The sequence below is a fragment of the Anser brachyrhynchus genome, assembly GCF_964034855.1.
Source record: "Anser brachyrhynchus genome assembly, chromosome: 2".
NCBI lineage: Eukaryota > Metazoa > Chordata > Aves > Anseriformes > Anatidae > Anser > Anser brachyrhynchus.
This window is the reverse complement of record NC_137695.1, coordinates 30,221,697-30,246,211: the sequence shown is the minus strand read 5'-3', so window position 1 is coordinate 30,246,211 and position 24,515 is coordinate 30,221,697. Positions and strand designations below refer to the sequence as shown.

Below are 24,515 nucleotides of genomic sequence, written 5' to 3'. Positions count from 1 at the left end.
GACCCTATGTTCATTTCAGTTTCTTTTTCCCTTTTAGTAAAGGACATTTGTTCTCAGTATAAACACAACAATCTCTTTGTGATTATAGGCAAGCAACAATTACACCATCTGACTGAAATCTAAAAATGCAATGGAGGCCAGATTACCCTACAGTGAAGGCAACTATCTCTCATATTCTAAGCCTTCCTATCTCTGGTGACTACTGAATTCTTGTATTTCAGCAAAATGTACACATCCATCTTATTTTCTGTCTGACTCATGCTTTCTGATTCTAAAGCTGAACACTGCAGAAATCAATATTAGTCTATTAGAGGCTGAATATAAAATTACTTAGGAACTGTCACAGAAATAAACTTCATCTTTTAGATAGCTGTTAGCCAGTGAAAAACATTGCATACACAGTATTCCTCCTCTCACTTCAGCACTGCAGATACTTTCTGTGACACCTTTTGATTCTTGAAATGCGAGAGATTCATTTGGATTCATATTCTCTTTCAGTCAACAGAAATATAAGATGAGAATTTTTTGCAGTAATACTTTGATTGCTAATCTTAGAAGCATTCACAAGGAATAAATGTGATATCAGATGCCCCAATATACTCTTTTGTCAATTAAAATAAAAACCATAGAACACCTATTGTCATTTATGACAAACTCAGATGAGAAGAATCTGCAGGCAGATCTAATCTAACTGTTTTTCTTAGTGATTTCTACTCCCAAGAAGTACATTTAAATCAAAGTAGAGTATCTCAATACAGGAGACTTCATCAGCCTTTTAATATAGGCAAAATGCATAATGCAATGCTGGAAAATTTTAAACACATGTATTTACACAGAACATGGGTAAGATATGTAACTTGCATATACACCCCCACCCAGAATTATTATTATTGTTACTGTTGCTGTTATATTCTTAGTGTGGAAAAAAATGAAAAAAAAAATATCAACATAGTTATCTGAATTTATGTTTCTGAGATTGAGAATTATGAAGGAGAGAAAAATCAATCCAGTAATTTGTGGATATAACACAAACAGAATCTTAAAGCTGCATCTCTGAACATTCTGAACAATGAGACAGAAGTTTAGATATTAAGATATCATTTGTTTTAATAGAAAAGACAGGTTCCTGAAGGGCCTGCTTGAAAACAAAATTCTAATTTACTTGCTTTATACTTAGTGATTGAAGAACTCACCTTTCTTCATTTGCTGCAAGGATAGCCTAGTGTTCAGGTTTATCAATAATCTTGTGATGGATTTCACAGACAGATTTTCATCCTCACTGAAACTAAAACAGTTCTTAGAGGCATTTTATGCTCAGTGATGCCCCTATTTCCCTGTTTTTCAGATATAAAGACAGATCAAGGCCACTGAAGTTGGAAGTCTTTTCCCATACCTGCCAGTTAAAGAATCTCCACAAACACAGTGCTGTTATCCTTGCTTTCAGGTTGCCCACCTGTCTTCAGAGGGGTCTGTTTTCTGAGATAACCTCTTCATTACTCCAACAGCAGGCTGCTCTCAAGTCAGTGATGAGTGAGAGCAGAACACAGCTGGAAAGAAGAAAAAAGTGAGGGTTAGCAGTGGTGAAACTCACAAATTCATCCGACTGTTCAAATTTCTACAGTGGCAAAGTGAAGATAATAGTGACTCTATGCAACTATAGAGCAATCTGTTTGTTAAGAATAAGGGGATGTACCAAGATCCACATGAAAATAGGCATGCTTGGTTTGTACCCACAATTATACATATATAACCATATAAATAATTATGACTGTACTTTGTGTTTTAACCTTGGCAGGCAGCTAAGCACCACACAACCACTCACTCACTCTCTCCACGGTGGGATAAGAGAGAGAATTGGAAAGGTAAAAGTGTGAGAATTCGTGGGCTGAGATAAAAACAGCTTACTTCGTAAAACAGAAGCTGTGTGCGCAAGCAAAGAAAAGGAATACATTCACCACACATAATACTTTCTTGGGTAGAGAAACACCATCACACCCAACATCAACCGCCTTCTTCCTTCTCTTCTCCAGGTTTTATTGCTGAGCATGATGCCATATGGTATGGAATATCCCTTTGGTCAACTGGGGCCAGCTGTGTCCCCTCCCAGCTCCTTGTGCAGCCCTGCTCCTCCCTGGTAAGGCAGCATGAGAAGCAGAAAAGTCCTCAGCTCAGTGTAAGCACAGCTCTACAACAACTAAAAAGTCAGTGTGTTATCGGCATTGTTTTCATTAGGTATTCAAAACATAGCATGATATGAGCCTCTATAAAGAAAATAAACTCTATTCCAGACAAAACCGGGACACTGCATTCATTCAAATATTTTAACTATCTCAAACTATTTCTTCGGACCATGAATTGAGAGTGGGAATTTTGGTGTAGTTTTGTATAATGTCATCTTTTTCTTCCCCAGCTTAAGCAAGATTTCTATTTGAAATAATCAAATGGAATAGAATTTGATAGAAACAGAAAATGCTCATTACAAATAATGTTTACAATATTATTTACATAAAGTAACTGACTACACAGTATATATTAAATAGATAGAAATGTATACATGAATAAAGAGGCAGAAATTTATCTTTCCTTCTTATTTAGAGAATAAAGCTAGTCAGTTAAAAGTACATTATTCCTTAGTAAAATTAAACAACTATGAACGCTTGTCCCACTGAATGCCTCTTAAGAACTGTGGCTATTACAATGCAAAATGCTGGCTGCTGCAACATCATTCTGACAGTATTAATGCTCTTCCAGTAGAAAATCAACAGTCAGGTATTTTCAAACCCCATTACAACTGTGCAGTATGTATTTTGCAACAGAACACGGCTACACATGATTAAATTTTCATGAGTAAATCACAGGGCATATATCTGTTAAGAGACATCATGGATTTTTAAAGACATTATAGGTTTGTAGTGAATTACAGCTCAGGTTTGTAAATTGAAGAAGCAGTCTGTTGGTCCAGCCATGATGCTCAAAATGATAACGCCTTCGAAGGGCAAAAGTCAGTGAATATTGAGTAGTGAAATGATCCTGATGTGGAGGTAGTTCTCTTAGGACACATGGTGAAAAAAATAAGGCTTTTAAATGTAAGCATATTTCCTCAATAAGCAATTAGGAATACTATATCTTAGGTCAATTAAATCATGCTTCCAGCTGACCATAAAGTGGAATAAGAATGGCTGGAAGACAAGAGAGTTGCAATCAGTGCCATCTGTAAATCTTCAAAGTATATTTGTACCAAATCATTTTATGTAACTCTCTCCCTTTTCACATTCACACCAGTACAACCATACTTGTCTTCTTGTTATTTTCAGTCCATCAGTGTGCTTACCACAAACACTGATGTAAATTGTTTTATTTTTTAAAATGCTTTGAATTAAATGCCTTCACCTCTACATGGTGCTAAGCAACACTCCTCAAGAACTAATAATGCAAACACAAAGAGAACACATTGGTAATATGGCTTCTCTGAATTGTCCTAGAAAGACACGGATGTGTAACATCACAATCTCATTTTGAAACTAAGTGATCAGTTAGCTTAAAAAAGTAAATAATAATAATAATAATAATAAAAGTAAAAAGTAAAAAAAAAAAAAAGTAATCTCGGTGAGATAGTCATAGTAATTTCTATACCTAAAATCAGCTGTGAACAGATGGAGAATGATGAATTTTACTCTCTATTAAAGTATTTCTATAAGAGGTTCCTGAAAGGCCAAGAATCCTTTGGCAGGGGTTATCATTCTTTGCTCACTTCCATAGGATGGTAAAAACAGCAGAAGTCTTGTTACAAACTGTATGGCTTATAATGAAGCAAAACAACACCTCCTGAGTTGCAGAGACTTACTGACTGAATTAGATCGTGTTGTGCTGTTGTTTGGACGTAAACAGTCATACTGTCACATAGGAAAAATGAGTAATAAATAAATAAATAAGGTGGCCAAGTCTATCAGCTCTTCCAGTTTAATCTTTTCCCAGTTGAAATCTTTATGGAGCACAGTATGCTTCACATGAAAAAGATATTTCTTAGTGAAAATAAGGCAATAAAAGAAATCCAAACCAAAACCAGACCAAAAAAAACCAAACAACCCCCCTCCACACACCCACGCTGCTTTTCCTGGCTGTTGCTACAGGTATGCTTACAAAAAATATATGACAGTGCTTAGGATGTATCCTTGGGGTATGACTGCTGGATAGACAGAAGTATTCTACAGCCACCTAGGAAGCTGAATATACTCATTGCTCCCACTAAGAACTAAATTATTTTTACTGTTGAAGAGTTACCGTTCAACCCTACTACACACAATCACTTGAGCAAATGCAGGGAGAGCAGCAGCAGCATGCAGCTAAGATGGCCCTTTTAGTAAGCATCCTGTCTTAGATCTGCTTTACTTTGTTGTGAAACCACACACCAAGCCATAGAAAAACATCTCGTACTCTGAGACAGACTTCTGTAATCTTAGGAAATACAAACAGGGTGGTTCTGCACCTGTTTGAAACTGTTGATGATTCATTAAAATCATGCAATTCTTCTATTTATTTTTTGTTTGTGCCTCTTTAGTAAGCTGTCTCAAAGTGCTTTAGGAGTCAAATCTGTAAATGTCTCTTATTGTAAAATAAACAGCACCCAGTATGACACAAATGACATTTTGTGAGGCTCCAGGAGGGAGTAAAATAACACTGGCACACAGCTCCTTCTTCCTGTCTAAATGTCATCATACTGTTTGGTATAGTAACAGAAATCACTTAGCCAGTTGGACATCACAGCAGGCCACTCTAGGAAGGATTTTAAACAATTTTAGAAAAAAAAATGTATCACGCTCACATAAAATAAAAACAGACAAAAAAATAAAAAGCAAAACCATATCAAATGGTTCCTAATAGTTTACTTACTCAGCAATTCATTTGCCAATATTATTGTCTATGTACACAATAAACTGGATCGCATGCTGCAATAGTCTTGTTTATTGGTTCAAGTATATGATCTCGTTACGTATTTATTTTGGTATTCATCAGGGTTTTTTGTCTGCATATCATAGAGATTCCAAATCATTGAAATAATATAATGTATGTAATTGTAATGAAGATTACAGTTCTTATGTATAAGATCATACTAAAGTTATTGCCCTTTACCTGAGTTAGAGCAGCACAAAAAGACATGAAAGAATGCTAAGCATCCTTGTAGTGCTTTAGTTTTCAATGAATTTTAAGAGTTCTGTTCATTTTTTGTCAGGCAATACAAAAGTATTAGATGACACAAAACCGGAATGTCTGGCTGACACAACAGAGGGTTGTGCTGCCATCCAGAGGGACCCGGACAGGCTGTCTTAGAGCTACATTTGCTGTCCCATAACTGTCTTAGATCTAAATTTGAAGATATAATGTTCTATTATTCTTATTCTATGTCTCTTATTACAAAACATTAACTACAACTGCATATCAAGAGCTGGTATGCCTGTACAGCTCTCAAAATACAGTGCTGAGATTGTCTTCCAGTGATGCTCACTACTTTCATTAAAAGTGCTCTTTCATGAAGAGAGCAATACAAAGCTCCTTCTTGTTGGTCCTCTTCTCCAATAGAGCCTATTTACATATGAAAATAATGAAGCTAAGTCTAATGAACTGAAGGCAGGAACTGAGAATAAATAGTTAGTGCACACTTTAAGCCTATTGTATAAATCTATCAGATCTAAAATGAACTAAGAATATTTCCTGCTATGACAGCCACACTTGAACTTCACATAATTTAGATTCATTACAAATTTTTTCCAAATTTGCAACCTGAGTAACATCAACTTTACTTTCCTAAATTTCCACTCCTATGTACATGTTGGAGTGATGTCAGGACTTTTGTTTTTTTCTAGTGATGCCGATTTTGTATCACTTGTATTTTGGCCTGATCTTTTGGCCAAAGATCACATTCTTGTGGCCTGATCATTACAGGAGAAGGCTGTTCCAAGGAGAATCTTTCCTTTACATGAGCTCAGATAACTCACATTTTATGCTGAGGATGGTATTTTTCAAGGCTACTTTAAATATCATATTAATGCTAACTTTTAAAGGTAAAATTTGCTAAAATGCTTTCAGCTCCACTGATTTTACTGTAGAGGCATCACTGTCTTTTCCTCTAGATGACGTGAAGAACTGTCACCTGGGAAACAGACAAGCTGTGCCACTGTAACACTTGTTACTGTGTAACTAATGCAAGGAAAAAAAAAAAAAAGTAAAAAAAAAATTGTGATTTATGATTGTTTTCACAATAATCATAAAAGCTCAGACAAAGTATAGCAAACACAGATTATTGTCTGTATGCTCTGTAATGATTACAATACAGCTTTCCTTTAACAAATGAAAAATTTCATACAAATCAGTAAGGTATTGCCCTCACATTACTTGTTTTACAGGATTTTCACTTCTCTTTCCATGAGTATATGAAGATGGTGGCAGATGGTAATGGAAAGAGCAGAACCACTATAGTTATATACACCTGTTGAAGAATTTGCTGAGAACAATTACGTATCAACTGAAAAAAAAAAAAAAAAGTAGTTTTGTAGTTGTGATTTCTGCCTTTTGTAGCCTCTTTTACCATCCAGTCACATTCTACCTGTTTCACATGGATGTTTTAGCAATCTTTCTCACAAGTGTTTTACACAGAACCTGTCAGAAATCCATTATATTATTGTTCTATACATAATGACAGTATACTGCTAAATTGTCCGGCTGTAATTCCTTCCATCTCCTGAATAACAATTCTTGTTTTCATAACAAGGGAAACACTGAAATTTCCTTTGCTACAAATTCCTTTGATAACCAATCCTCAAAATTGCCACTGAGGCAAAACAATAGAATAAAGCTTCTTATTTATAAGTGCAGAGATGGGGAAAAGTATATGTCCTAAAACCATGCTGTTGGCTTCCTGAACTCACTGTTCTCTCCTGTTACTCTATGCAATTTGTAAGTGATAAAATAAGGACAGGAAAAATTTTCAATGTGCAAAGATCTAAGTGGAGATGTAAACAGAGATGACAGAGTTAAGAATGTTAAAATAACATTTTGTAAGCATTGTATGTTTATGTATACAATAGCCTCAGGTTTACAGTGTGAAGACGGTCATGGGGTTAAAGAAATTTTCATATAAAATCCTTAGCAATACATGGCTACACACAGAATTGCTCCTGAATTCTCAGTTATTTGGCAGTTTGCTAAATGATCCGGTTTGCATCAGAGACATTAATTCAAAGACAGGAAGTTGTTCATCGTGCTTTAAAAGCCAAAAAAAAAAAAAAAAAAAAGAATATATAACAGATCAAATTCATCACTTTCTGGTTGTCATGGTGTGAAAACATCTGTTGTGATGTTGTTTAGTAAAACAGCACACATTGATACTATGATGAGGAGCTGGTATTAAGAAGTTTCATGTGTCTTTGACAACAGTAATATGACTAAGCCTAACCTGGTAGACTTTGAACAGAAAATAAACAAGTAAATAAAACAGAAGTGAGAAAATAGCTTATCAAAATACTTCTTTTCAGACCTTTAGATTTCCGTCTCAGTGCCCTGGAAACCCAGAGCCAGTATTTGTGGCATGAACAATTGCATTGCAAAAAGAGAATACAGAATGTTCCAAAATTCACTTTCAGTAATGCCTCTACAACACCAATAACTGCAGTCATTAAACGATTATAGTATATGCTTTGGAACAGCTAAATTTTTTAATGCAGGTTAAATCCCATAATTAGACATGCAAATTCTCTTAAATCTGCAATTCTCTAAATGATGCAAATCTTTAGATAAAAACTGAACCCACCAAGATCAGTGTTTCATAAGTAACTATTATTTTATGATAACTTCCATTTGAATTAAGTTAGAGCATTCAGTAGCCTTCCTTTATAATATCATTACTTTCTCCTGCTGCTAAAACACTGTAAATCTAGCCAGACACTAATAGCTGGACTCCATTCTTTTATCACCAATAACAATAAGGTATTGCTTTCACTGTAGTTCATTAATTGCAAACATGAAAATGGTGTCCTTTTAACTTGCAGAAAATAATTGCCTTTGAGAATCCCAAGCCAACTAGAATATGGTAGCCACGTCTTTACAATACCCTCTTCCATTTAGAAGGAATTGTTTTATAACCTAGCACAGTTTTGGCCTCAAGTCCATATTTAATTATTAGCATATGAAAGTCATATTTTGGAAACAGAGCTGTGGAAGCAATATTCAAAAACGTTAAATATCTTATGTTTAGGTTGTCAAAGAAGGGTCTCCATTGAAGTTATGATTGCCAAGGAGACCTGTTTCAACAGAACACTTAAAAGCAAACTGTGCAATTGTATTTTAATTATGAGAACAAAGGTCAATCCAACCTCATTAACTTCAGCTTCAAGGTGAATGATCCATAGACTTCATCAGGAAAGGCAGCCAAATATCATAAATGGGATCATTCATTTTATGGACATTGAAGGAATCCTGTATTATGCACTAAGCTTCTTACTTTAGAGAAATGCTGGTTTTGTTATGGCTTGAATGTGCTGCTAGGCAGTCTTCACTGTATGTAAACTTTAAACCACATGACTTTTTTGTATATATATATTTTATATTTATATATAAAATTGATAGAAATATGCATTTTTTTCTGACAGATCTAAGCAAATGAATAGCTTATGGAATTTCATCTTAAATTGTTTTATTTAGTAAATAGCAAAACATCAATATAAATTTGAGAAACCCTTTTAAGAAAAGGAATTTAATGAAGTCAACGGATTTGTCAATTATTATTAATTCAATTAATTAAATAGGTTCATATGTGCACAAGTAGTCTAAACGTCATCAGTTCAGCACAGTACACAGAATATGGAGGAGCACAACTAAGTGTACCTGTGTAAGGCAACTACAGCAAGTCAGTACCAACAGCAAGTTAAATCAGTGTTGAATTTATCTTAAGTTAATTATTATTTTAATATTATTGTGAGATTTATATTTTTCTCATTCTAGTCTTTACAATAATATGTTGTAGTATTTGATTACATATCTCAGTATCTTTTGTTTAAATACATTAGTCATACAGAAATGTCAGTGTTGTCTCCAGACCGGTTTGAGTTTCCATGTACAACAAATGTTATTATATCAATTGGCGTAAAAGTATAAAAATAAAATAAATAAAATAAAATAATAAAATAAAATAATAAAATAAAATAAAATATACAATAAAATAAAATAAAATAAAATAAAATAAAATAAAATAAAATAAAATAAAATCACAGTTATATGTTAAAGGAATGTGGAGGTAATTACTTTATACATAAATAAAGATAAGAAATCTTTACCTTTAAGGGGCTGAAATTCAGTTTTAAGAGGCTGAAACCTTATAGAAGGTTTTCATTATTGATTAGTTAAAGCTGACATTATAAAAGCTTCATGTTTATCAAAGTAATAATAATGTATTTCTTTTTTCATCTTCCATCTGCCCACCACCCATTATGAAGCTAATATTAGCTACTACTTCTTTCTTTTTAAACTGATGCATTTTAGAGCTATGAACATTTATTGCTGAGAACAATTATGCAAGTTTATCAGCAAAACTGAATTACTGAAAAGAAATATGGCAGACTGTATGCCTCACAGTAAAGAGTACACAAAGGAACTCCTTTGACTATTGCTTTTGCAAAGCACTCAGGTATACATTTTGTCTTAATTCTGTTCTCAACCCCCACTAACTTCAAGAACATGAACACACTTGACTGCTTTGCTTCACAATGTTCGGATTGGTCAAATGCTTGAAATAAAGCATGTGCTTATAGGCCATACAGAAAATGAGTTATGGTTTACCTTGACATGTTAGATTGCAAATTATGGGAGTTCAGAAGAAGCTCAGTGAGCTGTGCAACTCGCAGAACAAGGCAGAAAATGGTAACTTGGACAACTATTGCAATGTAAATTGTTCCAACTCATGAATCCAAGTAATTAAAATACCTGCATGCTTTTTGCATGGACTGAAATTTCCTGGGTAGCTGAAACTGTTCCTGCACATGCTGCACAAACCACCAATGCCTGAAAAGGTTGATTATGGTATTTTGCTTAAGCTTCACTGAATACCAGAACTAAGGAAAACTGAACTTTTTCAAAAGTACCATCAGAAGTCCTCCAAAAATTTCCAGTCATATTTAATGCAACTGCAGGAGACTGTTCTCTGAAGCTGTTGTTTAAAAGGCCATTAGCATTGATGTAATAGGTTCTGTAGGTGCCTGCAAGCAAGTACAGCAGGTCAGGAGATAAGTGGCAGCTAGCTGGGGTTTTCAGAACTCCTTTGGAGATAGGTGGAATTACAAGTATATATAATGGCAAATGTATTCTCCACCTGTAAATGTGAGTAGCAGTACTTCCTTACTTTTCACAGATATTAAAATTGCAAAAAATAAGAGCTCTCGTTGATTCCTATTCTCATCAAGTTGGTCTTGCAGCAGTATAATAAAAATTAAAAGAAAGACAGAGAAGGCTACCGACACTATCATCCACTGGTAAACTCATATCTTCTTTACTATTTTTTGATCCTTAAAATAGTAAGATTAGTGAATGGTATTTGGGCTGCACTCCAATAACCAGACCATATATGTACTCACATAGTGAAAATATGATTTGTGAGCAGTTGCACTGTCTTGTAGACTTAAGCTCTGGAAAAAGTTTTAATTTCAGTGTTTAGTGAATGATTCAACATTTATTTTCCACTATATTTAGTAGAAGAATTTGCCATGGTTTGAAAGCTAGATCCATTAAGAAAAATACTAATTAAAATTGCATATAAAACTCATAGCAAGTTAAGTTTATAAATGAGCAGTCAAGAGAAGAACTCTAATTGTATTTATCACTTTCACACAACTCAAATTTGCATATTTACATTGCTGTGAATCTATATACTTGCTTCCTTCTTTCCTCATCTAACATTCTCCAAAATCTCACTGCTGCTGTACTACATCATATTCATTTCCAACGTGGCTTACAAAACTTCAACGTCTATGATAACTAAAGCTATTTACATCTACTTCCTTGAAATATGTCTGCATGACCAGTGAAAACCTTTACTTCCTTTCTCAGCTTTATCCTGTGCGGAGATTTGAATTTAGCAGATACAGCTATTATACTTAGATCACTTTCTAAATAGATGGCCTATTAATATACGGATATAAGGCCAGCTGGTTAAATATAATCAAAATATTTCAAGTCTTCTTTGAGGAAAAGTTACAATCTCACATATGCCATACTTCCTGAAATAGTGAATATCCTACAATTAGAGCTATAGTGAGAACATTTAACTGCTTAATCCAAGAAATTCCTGCCAAGCTATCTTTCTCATTTATAATGGTCTTTGTTAATCTTTCATGCAATTAATATTCCCCACACAATGTGTGCTTTCAATTTTTACTCATCACTAGCCATAATTACATTAGCGCCAGGAAACAGTGAGTCTTCAAATTAAAAGCATGCACAGAATAAAATTGTAATTCACACCAAATATTCTACTACAGTTTAGAAACTCTAAAAAGTCTAATAAAACTCAATTGTTTATTGTTCTTGGTTACTCATGGATAGCTCCAATAACCCACTAAATGAGCTGAATACCATGTTTATTATACCCTACTTTCCATGCCCATGGTCCCTAGTTCACAAAGTGGCATTTACTTTTTGGCACAGCTTCACAGAGGAACTTAGTAGCTGTGGTTAGATACACCTGTGATTTATATTCCTGGAAGTGCAACATCATCTGTAGCTTTCAGCTGATGCCCTGAATAGTCTTCAGCAAGAGGCTGCAAAACAGGCTGCAAACTATTCACCCTGCTGAGGGAGTCGGCAGCAAGCTCTGTGGATGGTCTGACACCTTTCTGGCTGAATGAATCCTTAAGCTCTTTATGCAGTTACCCTGGCACAACCATTCAGCCTGGTAGGAAGTGATTTCTGGAAAGCAAGAGAGCTTGCATTATGTAAGAAAAAGAAATGAGTATGTGCATTTTCAGGTAGGTTTCCATATGTGCCTACTGCCAAAAAAGATAATTATAGCCATTGTCTATGCATACTCCAATAGTTGTACTATGAACAAACTATCAAATCATCCCTTTCCTCCTTTTCTTAGTGGAATAAATCGAGAAATATCTTATCTGTGAACTCCACAGACAGTGAGGCCAAGGGTTTCCTTAGTCTTTCAACTTCCTAGGCAAGTTCTAGGCCCACTATGTGTGTACATAGAGAGTACCTAATGCTGGATGCAATAATGATGGTATTCTCTCTCCTCTGGCAAGATTTCTTCTAGCACTGAAATTTGCATTTGTTCCAGATTTCTAAGACTGCAGTGTTGCCATACTGAGAGCTGTGATAAACATGGAAACATAAAGGAATCTGATGGCAAAATAGGAGAGCATTAGTCCAATTACAAAATAGAAACTTACATCTCTCCTGCATGTCATAATAGTTAAACTGTGGAAATCTGTATGCTGTAAGGAACTCTGGAGGGAAAAAATGTGAAATATGGAATATTTAGCCTATTTCAGTGGATGATTTCTGGGTTTCTAGTGCAATCATGAGTCCTTAATAGTTTCTAGAAATGCCCACATATTATTTTATTGTTCTTAGAGAATTAGAAACAGTTGCAAACTTGGCATTTTTATTTAGACTTCAGTAAAATCTTGAGCCAAATGCATCACTGGTATACTTTCACTCTATTTAATTACATCAAGTCTGAAGCTGGCCTTTTGTAACTGTTTCCTGACAAGACTTTTTGCAGACTAAACTCGGCAGCAATATTTTTAGTGATCACTGCAAATGCAGAATCAAAATTATGGTACTCAGTGAAAAGCTAGAGCCTTTAGTTGAGCAATCAAATCTCTTTGTTCCAAACATAACTGTTTCAGTCTGATTCATTTTGTTCTATTTAAAGACTAACTGAAGACTTGCAATATTGAAGACTCACTTCAATAAGCTGACGTTATACTTTCCATTAAGGAAGCAGAGAGTGATCTTATACTTCATCTGTAATTTGCAGTGCTAGAAAAGAATTTTGTTTTCTGTTATCAATAATTTCATAATCCCATTCTTTACATAGATTTTTCTTTTCATAAAAACATATCTTTGTATTGTTATCTGAGGCCTGATCCATTCTATTTATCTATAAAGATAGAAAAAACAGCCACCAAAAATAAATAAATAAATAAATAAATAAATAAATAAATAAATATAATCCACACAAACCATATCTGACTGCCATAAAGGACCAACTACCAGCAATGGAAAATCTTAAAAGCTCCTATATTGCTGGTGGCCAATACTGACATCCAATTAGTCAAGCTTAAGCCATTGTAAAGAGGATGAAAGAAATAGGTCAAGCTACCCAAACAATAAGAAAACCATTAGGAAATGCACTTAGCCCACCTGTTTCCTTGGTCAGTCAACTCTATTAACCAGCTAATCAAAGGATTAAAAATAGCACAAGAAATGAGTTTTAAACAGAAGTCTCTTCAGATCTTCCTCCTTCATATCAGAACACCCAGCTCTGGACATTCAGTCTGGACATTCATCCTTGTATTTTGGGATCCACAACAGAAAACAGTCTGTGGTGTTGCTTTTTTTTTTTTTTTTTAACCATTTCCTGACAAAGCTACAGCCAATGTTAGTGAACCAGTCTTATTAGTTATGATCTATTAGCTGGGCATCAGCTATGGAATAAGCCAACCATACACTGTTAAACCTAGAATAACTTCACTTTTCTCTGATAAAAAAAAAAAAAAATTGAGTAAGTGATGATAAAAACCCAGAACAGTCACCTGCTGTGTGAAAGAACTAGACATCCAGTGTAAACCCCTATCTTTAGTGATCCAGTGTAGAAGAAAACCATAACACAGCAGTTATCTGAATTTGAAGAGCTTATGTGTCAGGAAGGATTCAGGAAAAGGTTTGTATACAGACTTTTTGTTTGTTTTGTTTTGTTTTTGCTGCAGTGCTTCTTAGTATTTGGCCTGCTTTAATGTCCTGAAAGCCAACCAGAAAATAGTAATAGAGGCCTCTCCCAGGGTCAAAAATCTGACAAAACTGCCCCTCACCACATTTCTCTCACGTGCCCAGTCTTACCAAGTGGCACCAATGCTTAATGCCATCCATTGGGAGTCAAAAAGAGCTAAAGCCACAGCATTCTCAAAACATGTTTAGAATTCATCCTGAGTGAATGATGACAACTGCTAAATTAAATACTAATACTAATACTAATACTAATAATCTCTTAGATCTTGGAGAATTGTCTCTGCAATAACCTGCAAGCAAAGACTACAAAACAGTCTGAGCTATAGCAGAAGAATTCCCCAACATTTTTTTTTCTACCACTCCACCTGTCACACAGATTGCAACCATTTTGGAAAAGCTGTAAAAAGAATTAAATTGCTTAGGCAGGCTTTGTGTTCTAACTGTAGAATTAAAAATCTCTGTTTCACTGGTTAGACGCTCAAAAAAAGTGCTTTGAAATTGCAAACACTTATCAGGTTTCAGCATAACAAAAGCTTTAAGGACACGGTAGTCATTCTAACACTGTCTTCAATATCCTTCTCTTATTCCAGAAGGCAACAGTGGAAGGAAAGAGCGTTTGTTTTTTTCATTAGTGGGACATACAGCTGTGACAGCTGGAGTGACGTGAGGGCCAGCAGTGCTTCTCAGCCGTGTAACTTTAGACACCCTGAGGAGCATTTACCTACTTTCTAGCTGCTTGTTCTTTTTTTTTTTTTATGGAAGAAGAAAAAAAGACCATTCTATCGTTAGTCCCCATTATGCTTTATAAGTAAATGAGCCAAATTGCGCATTTGGTGATTCTATAAAAAGAGAGCAATGAGGTCGAGGAAATCAGCAGGAACACTATCAAAACATGACACAAACCTTCAGGCTACCAGCCAATTATCTAAGGCCTGATCCTGATGATGCTAAGTTCAGTGGCTCTTCCTTCTGGGTAGTCACACACTCTCAGCTGGAGTCCCCTTGTTCAAGGTCATTAAGGATCAAATTATTGCTTTCAGGAAAAGCCCTGATTGTAGGAGGCACAGCATTTTGAAAGATGTGGACTTCCCTACAGAAGAAAAAGAAAAAAAATCTAAACTAGAATTTTTCCTCCAGAGCTCAGTTAGGACCAAGCTTATGGATGTTGGAGGGTAGTACAGAGAAGAAAGAGAGATCTAGTGTAGACTAGTTTATAGAGAAGTTTCTGTACACTAGACTAGTTTGACAGAGGTTTCTCTATGGAGGTTACCTGAAGACACCCCCACACACACAGAACACAGGAAAAATGAAGAATACAGCTATTTGTATACTTGTATTGCATGAGCCCTAAATGTCCTACACAGATCAGACACCAGTGTAAACCGACACATGATATGAGTGTAACTGGATGGGGGCAAGCTGCTTTCTGCCTCTGAGGTAGCAGGCCCACCCCCTTGAACCTCACACACATATTATGGGGTTTACAACCCAAGCTGGTTGGCTGAATGGGCAGCTGTCTGGCACGCCGTATTACAGAGAGCGAGGGAGGAGCTGGGATGCAGCACTGACGCTGTGGGACATCAGAGCCAGTAGGACATAGTTACTTGATACATCCTGGCACTCTGGCCTCTCCCCTGTGTGCATAACACCTACCTTCAGTGACACACTCCAATATGCTATCGTCTCAGGCAGATACTTCAAAGATCTGTAAAAGTTGTTAGCAGTACTCTACTCCAGACACTATTCCATATCTCCTGCTGTTAGTGTTCTGGCACTCCCCACACAGCTTGACACGCTGCACATGGCAGCTATGAGCATTAGATACTTCACACTTACTCTAGAGAACTGGTAAAAATGTTTTTTAACACAATTAAATGCAGCACTTAATGTCCTCTGGAGGCCTGACCTGTGGAGGGTGACACGACCACCACCGAGGACTGGCAGAACACAAACTTTCTCTGTAATGATCTAAGTGGCAGAATGCAGCCTGGGGTTAAAACAAGCAAGCACAGAGGTGTCTGTGCATGGCTGGACAATTGTTCCACTGAAATTTTCAGATTTCTATATATGTGCAATTGTATGTTGTTTTGTCTCTTTTTTTCTTTTTTTTTTTTTTCTTTTTTTTTCCTTTTTAATTAGAAGGCTGACAAATACTGATTTTTCTGTCATCTGGCATATCCAAATTTAAGTATTAAAGGTGGTTGAGCTATTTTGCAGTCTGACGGTACACCCACGCAATTGCAATAAACAAGACAGTTGCTTATTGCACCAGACAGTTGTTTATTTTGGTTTATTTCATTCTTTTTCAGAAACAAAGACAACTTAGGGCTTTTGCTAAAATGATTTGCTGAAACAATATACTGAAACCTAGAATTCCTGTTTGGTTCATTTTGTATTATGCATGAACATAATTTCTAAATAAACATCCCAACATGTATTTTAATGCAAATTGTGAGCATCTTTATTAATGTAAATGTGCTACTCTCATGAAAGCAATATGAAAACCAGTTGGTTTTGTCCTCTCTCTATTTCTTAGGTTTTTGTTTGTTTGTTTGTTCATTTAAATTAAAACTCACATAATTAATTCTTTGTTTCCATTGGCTACTAGTGATCTGCAGATGTAGTAGGTCCATTCACTATAACATTTGTTAGAATAATTAAACACCAGTGAAGGTAAAACTAACCCAAAGTACATTTCAAGGAGAAATAAGCTCCCAGTTGTGAAAAGATTCCTTCAGGGCACATAAGTTCCAATCCTACACATAATGCAAGTTTCGGAGAGTGAAGTCAGTGAAGTCACATAAACTATGACTTTATGATATTATGATCTTTTGCCATTGAGATTATGACATTTTTAAAAAAGGTTTATGTCACTGGGTGATAAAAAAGAAGTGGGAAGAGCTGAACTCAGCAGCAATAAGCAGTACATTTTTTATGGTAGCAGTTCTAAAATCATTTTGACAAGAAACAGAAACTATAGCATATTATAAGAGAATGGCCCTCTATAGAGAATCTATACACTATCAACAACGTTTTAAATTCTATATGCACTTCATAATGGATGCTCAAAGAGCTTTGTGAAATGAGAACTGAGAAATGTAGATAATTTTGTATTTTAACATGCTGATATGCTGTAAAAGGAGATGTACAGTCTTCAAAGCTTCTGGCAACGGAGGAGCAGCATTTATCATTGTGCTTGCAATTGCTTTTTTCAAAATGTGCTAATAAGGTATATAATGATCTCTACCTATGTCTGGAAAATGTATTAGGCTGATACCAAAGTAACCACTGCAAGTATTAATGTAATAATAATAATAATAATAATTGATAAACATCAGAGCTTTTTTTCACTCTGCTTCTATACATGAAGAAGAGTAGAAAATCAATCAGAAATGTCAGTTAGTTTGTAATTCTAATAATTAAATAACAGCATTGTCCCAGCTCTCTGATGCACCATCTTTTGTTCATAAGAGCATAGCATACTTCTGTTGAGAGAAATGATAGATCTGATAGCTCATTTACATTTAAAAAGTATTTCCCAAGGGACAAACCTTCTGGCAGAAACAGAGAAGTTAGAATGTAGTACTTCAAATGAAAAAGTAGTAGTACAGGTAGAGAAATAAGCATTTTTGAATCTACCATTTGCAAGTGCCATGGTAAGATGGCACTTAAACTCTCCTATAATGAAGAAAACATAGAAGTCAAGGAATAGACTGAAGCTATTTGGACTAAATGTCAAAGTTTTAGATTTAAGGATAATATGGCTTATTGCTCTCAGTCTGACATGAACATGAATAGGAGTTCCATGAATTGTTTTACACCAATATATGGTCCTATTCTTGCACTAAGTTCACACAGACAGATTCCCTGCACAGGCAGCCTTAAATAAATTTCCAGGGCTATGTGTTGGCATCTCCTTGTGTAGAGATCATTGCAGAACTAGTACCTGTACACTTGAAAAACAAACATACAAACATACACACACAAAAACAACAACAATAAAAACAACAGTTTGATTGCATGTATTGTTCCTGTCCCTGCTCAAAACAAAAGACTGAAATAGTAGTGCTGTGAATGAGATAATGTTATGCAGAGGCCTTAATATTACCTGAGTATTTGATTTTCTGTGCCAGCTACAGCTTCAGGACTCTGCGGCCTCACTAACAATGTACATCAAAAGTCATACAGGAAATTTTTATTTTTTTGTCTTTCAGCTCTAATTTTTCAGGGGCTTACACTCACATAAGTCTTTCTATCATGGATTTTTGATGATTGCCATTAAATAAAATGGTAGAGCTGGCATTTTCCAGATAGCTTGAGTAAAAACTTTTTCACAAGATACACTAAATAATGACTCTATTTATTAAAAGAAATATAAGATATCTGGAAAAAGAGGTTTATATTTATTAAAGGCAACACATACTCTAAAATGCAGCTGGAAATTGTTGCAATTTTGGAATCATATTTCACTATTTTTATGTTCTCTCTCTACTCAATGTGTCAAAACTCCAAAATATCAGAAAATCCAAGTCTTATCCCCAGTCTTGATGCTGATATTTGAAGCAGACTGATTTACAGGGATGAAGTTGTATGACTATTTCATGGACATGCACTTATGACACTTCCCATAGTTTCATCATGATCCAGATTTGAGCAGATGTTTTAACCAGAGATTTTCCCTGCTCTGGATTATTTCTTTTACTTTATGGTCAGCTGCAAACTACTCTGAAGTCAGTGTAGTATTGTCTATTTCTTGATGCTTTTAACAGGCATTGAATAGACCAAAACAATAAATAAATAAATAAATAAATTTTTATCCACAGTGGACCATCTATAGAATGTAACAGTGTTGTAAGTAGATCCCTGAGAGTACTAACTGGTACCAGAGAATTTACAGTTATTCAAGTGTGATGCTCCTTAACCTGGTATACAAGATGCTAAGCTTTATTTATCCCCAGAAATAAGACAGAACATCTTGGATTCTCTTCATAATGGGCTGCCCAACATCTCTACTTTCAGGTTTGGTCACAACAGGTCAAGCCTGGGCCTATTTCTTTCCAAGCATACCTATGGCTGTGAGGTAGCACCTACGATCTAGTGCCGGAACTTCAGTAGCTGAGAATCAAGAGGGGCAGGGTACTGTGCTGGTATATCATGTACAAGCCAAGTACTCTTTCTTTCTGCAGAGGAATGTTACAGAAGTCGAGCATCCACATTATTCATAGATGGCTTAACTGCAACTAACATATATCCCAGATAACACTAACACTGATTCTTATTCTATTAAGACTGCCAAAAATGGTGATATTTTACTTTACACTGAAAAATACAGTAATTTTACTGTTTTCACTTTAAACCAAGACTCACAGACATTGCCAGGTGGTGCCTGAGTTAGTGCTTATAGAGGATGTTCAAAGTCAGTCAGTATAAAGAATCTCATTGTAAGTTTAGAGATGACCCTTACAGACCAGATTTCAGGCATGTTATCTAGGAAATGTGATGGAGCCTATACATCTGCTCCTCATGCCATTGCTGTCTTAAATAAGTAAGGCAGTCAGCAGAGCTCCATTTGCAAGCTTTAATGCCTTCTGTTTCTCAGATACTTGGTCAAACACACTCTTGCTATAACTGTGAGGAATTCTCACTAGCTTCAATAAAAACTGTGCTTAATTTCCAAAGGATTCAGTTTAATGCCTTGGGAAGTAGTCACAAAGGCTAGCATTAGGCTTGCCTCCCCAGGCCCCACTGTCAACAGTGAAAATAGAGATTTCACCAGATTTCAAATCTATGCTCAACTGCTCATTGAAGAAATCTTTTTCTCTCCAATGACTGTGGGGAGAAACAAAGGATTTTAACTTTCTGCATCTAAAGATACTTTATGCAAATTACTCAAAACAGTTATAATATTACTCTTGACTGTGACCCAAAATATTGTGGTTTTATAAAACCACAATACTCTGAAAATAATCAGAAAGTGTATGCATGAAAGATTAATCAAATGTGTGATGTGTGATGTGTCTGTTGTCCTTTTTGCTTCTGCTCTTTGTCTTGTCCCTCTGTTCCTGAGTCCCACTGCCTTTCACCTCAGCTTCACACCTCAGCTACTTCTTTTCTGTCCCAACTTGACTCTCCTTACATGTTCTCTATTTCAGTTTTCTTAATTAAGCACAATCCTCCTATGGAAGTATTGTCAATAAATAAGGGGATATTGGTATAGGCCTACTAGAACATTTGCCATTATCATACCATGAAATGCATTATATTCCTTCTCCTGTTACATATTGTATGTGCTCTTCACAACATGGATTCTTGTTCTCTGTGTTAGTACAGCCAATGACCTTGTTTTATTGACTCATATTCCCATAACCTTATTATTACTGTTAATAATATTGAGAAGGACGATATTGTTAATGATATTAATAAGGAGCACATTGATAAAGAAGATAATATTGACAATCTAATAAATAGAGAACATTCTCTTAAAAAAAAAAAACTCTAAATATTTAATTACTAAGAGTATCATTTGTCTATATTTAGATGTCTGAAATATGGACAGTTTAGCTCCTATCTTTTCTGAACCAGATATACTTTGTAAAGGAGAACACAAATGATAGCATTACACAAGGGAAATTGTTCTTGTCTGCATCATCGGGAAAAAAAAAAAAAAAAGTAGTTTTATAAAAGTGTCCTTCATAGTTTAAGTTGGTTAACAGAAGATGTAGCTTTTAGCCAGTAAATTCTCAAACAAAACAAAACAAAACAAACTAAACAAAACCAAAACCAAAACCAACCAAACAAAAAAAAAACCACTAGGCTATTTTCACACTTAATTGCATGTATATCCCTAAATTAGTTCATCAGCAGAATGGCAGCTTATACTTAATAAGCAAAACATCTGTTAAAACTGCAATTTATCTTTGAAAAATACTTCTCAGTGCAACTGAAAATGATAAATATGCAAAGGCAAAGCCAAGTTCGTAGTATCATGTCTAAGTCTAACTTCACATATGAGGTTCAGTTCCAATAGCATAAAATGTGAGATGTTTCCAGACAATGGTTTTATATTTAGGAAAGCAGATGAATAGTTTTGAGGCCTGCATGGATATTTTCCTGTCTCAAATATCCCAGTGAGATCTTACTATCTTAATTCTACATTTAATTTAATATGCATCATTATAGTTACAGTTAAAAGCCAGTATCCATTATATAGAAACAAGGCTCACCTCTTTTAGCACTTGATCGCTTTGTGTGAATGAGGAAATATCTTTATTAAAAGATATGACTAACACAAACAAATTAAAATATGCTATCATTTGCTAATGAAAATTGTATCTCCCGTAACTGTTTTTACTATTTGTTTTTTAAAAACAGCAATGATCACAAGTTGTGTCAAAAGAAAATATAACTTTAAACATATTTATGATGCACAATTGAAAAAAGGAGAAACAGAAAACCAAGAAAGAGAAGGTATAATTAATTATGATGAGTCATATGAAAATATTGATTTAAGGTGAATAAAATTGAATTAAGAATTTTAATCTGTTCTATGAGTGGTGTGTCAGCCCCTGAGCAGTTCTACTGCAGTAAAGTTCCCGAATTATTATGAAACAGTCATAGGCTATAGACATCAGCCTATGATTATTCAAGTATCACATTGAAGAATGATTGTGTAGCTTGTGAAATGTGCTGATATTCGAAACCAGAAAAGGTTAAAAGGCAAAACTGTTTTTCAAGGTAAATCTTAGAAAAATACAGTTTTTAAAAAAAATCTGTTAAGATGATTTTTGTATGAAAATTTAGAAAAACAATCATTTTCAGCTTGCTTGCTTGCTTTCTCTATTTCATTATCCCTTTCTCTCCATAACTTTTTAAGCTGAAAGAAAAGTAGTACAAAATAAAATGTTTCTAAGTTTCTATTAAAAAAAAAAAAGAACCTGAAAGAACCTGGATATTTTCAAACAGCTTTTAGCCCTTTCCCTCCTGCCTTTGGCTCTTCTAAGTGAAAATCACTTTACATTTAAAAGGAACAAGTGAACAAAACTCAACACTAAGCTCCTAGGTTTGAATCCTGTAATTTTTATGCTAATAACTATTATACCACTATGAATGAAATGAAGTTTAGGTCTATTCGTTTTGCTTAGTTAATTATTATATATATATATATACATATATATACCTAGACTGAATACACACTGAAAACTGTCTGTACTTTCTAAATTTTCTATTCTATTGCTAGTTTAAACCTGTACTGGTTTTACTGGGCCTATACCTCCTGTGGAGTAACAGGAGTAAATGAACAGAATACTTCATGATGATTACATTATTATTATTATTATTGTTGTTGTTGTTGTTGTTGTTGCTGCTGTTAGTATTATTGTTAATATTTTATGTCTGCCCACTGCTATTTTGGCCTCCTTTCAGATGGAATACATTTCTTTGAGGATACAGAAGAATCAAATATGAGAAAAATAAAATCCTCACTGAATAGCTGACTTTCTTGAAAGATGGCCATCATACTATGTACATTTGTAATGAGAAGAGCTCTGTGTGAATTCTCTCTCAATGTCATGCTAGCTTTGTCTTTTAGGTACACCAAAGTGGTAGCAAGAAAGAAAATAATCAGAGGATCGTCTCTATGGTAAAGTAATAACATATGGAATTACAGGTTCTACCAGTGCTTTTATAGTATCTTGTACTTGCTTATGGCAAGAACAGATTAAAAAATATTTAGTGCAAAATATTAATTCAAGGTATTACGTATTTTTATCGTCTAGACTACTGAATCATAGAATCATAAGATAGTTTGGGCTGGAAGGGACCTTAAAGATCATCCAGTTCCAACCTCCCTCCCATGGGCAGGGATATTTTCCACCAGATGAGGTTGCTCAAAGTCCCATCTAACCTGGCCTTGAACCAGGGATGGGGAAACTGCTGTGGACAACCTGTAACAGTACCTCACCACCCTCTGAGTAAAGAATTTTTCCTTCTATCTAATTTAAATTTCCCCTCTTTTAGTTTAAAGTCATTACTCCTTGTCCTATCACTACACTTCCTGATAAAGGATCCTTCCCTGGCTTTCCTGTAGGCCCCCTTTAGGTGGAAGGCCTCTATAAGATCTCCCTGGAGCCTTCTCTTCCGCAGGCTGAACAATCCCAACTCTCTTGGCCTGTTTTCACAGGAGAGGTACTCCAGCACCTTGATCATGTTTGTGGCCCTCCTCTGGATTCATTCTAATACTTCCATATCCTTCATGTTCTGGGGGCCACAGAACACAATACGCCAGTACTATGTGACAGCCAAATAGAAGACTCTTAGGAGAGGGCCAGAGAATAGAAGGCACTTAGCAAAAGTCAGTGTATTATAATCCTTTATCTTGTTTGTCGGGACAAAACAGACCAACATTCAGAAGGGAACATAAAACAAGGATCTCCTTTGATTTGAACAAACCAAGATGAACCAGGTTGAGAAATGTTAGTCAGAAATGCCAATAAAACCAGGACTGCCAAAACTTTTAAAGATTCCTTTTACTGTAAGCATTCTTTGAATTTTTGTAGTATTTTAAAAGTAGGCTAGCCTAAATCTGAAAAAAAAAAAAAAGGCAAACCAATACATCAGTGGAAGAACAGTAAGTCAATGTAATTGGATAGTAAAGTAATACATAGTAATAAATATCATAGGAGGAGAATTACATAGAAAGACCTTTTTTATTATTTTAAATCAATTTTAATTTTTTTTTTAAGAGACAGCCTACAATAACAGTACTGGGATCTATTACTGAGAAATACTACAGTAATTTATTTTTAACAGTAAGAGTCTGAAAAGGAATGAATGGTGGAAGATGATATGCCTTGAAAATTTAACTACCGTGCTTTTTCTTTCACTTGAAAGACTTGAATGATTGATCTAATTCTTCTAGTATCCCCCAGATTCTAGTAGCTGTTGACAGTCCCAATATCCTGTCCTCACCTATGTGTCCATGCTCAAGTATGCCTGAGAGGCATCTGGCATATGGTCATCCACAAAGCTTTAGCTATGACCTAATTACATTATTCACAGAGATGTTTTGGATGTGCCGTTTACAAAAATAAATAAATAAATAAATAAAACCACTTCCAATGCCTTTGACAAAGTCCTCTAATTATCATTCTAGCTCCTGTGGTTTGTGGTTTGTCTGTACTACTTATCCTGTGACCATACAAGGACTCTGTTTCATTCTATTTATACTCCTATAGCAAAATATGGTGTGGTTAAAGAAAGAAAGAAAATCCTGGGATACTCAAAACCTGGGATCTCGAAAACTTGGACAGATCTGGAGCTTCGTCCACAATGCAACAATCAAGCCACACATATAATGTCCCAGGCATGATCCAAACCTAAGGCACTACTGAAAATTACAGATTTTTACCAACAGAGTTTTTATTGGGGTACACTTGTAAAATTGGAAGTGTAAATTGGACACAAAGAACTGTTTCCAAATCATGTTGCTTCTTCTCTGTGGATTACCACATATTCTG

General features: G+C 35.1%; 1 protein-coding gene and 1 long non-coding RNA gene across 1 annotated transcript in view; one reads left to right on the top strand and one right to left on the bottom strand.

Annotated features, from left to right (window-relative positions):
- Positions 1–9,257, top strand: part of LOC308190309 — a 53,595-nt gene extending 44,338 nt beyond the window's left edge. Inside the window, exon 2 of the long non-coding RNA XR_013947061.1 lies at positions 1,346–9,257. This is a non-coding gene — a long non-coding RNA (uncharacterized lncRNA). The remainder of the gene's footprint in view (positions 1–1,345) is intronic.
- LOC308190308 (uncharacterized protein) overlaps positions 1–24,515 on the bottom strand; it is a 373,068-nt gene that overhangs the window by 158,021 nt on the left and 190,532 nt on the right.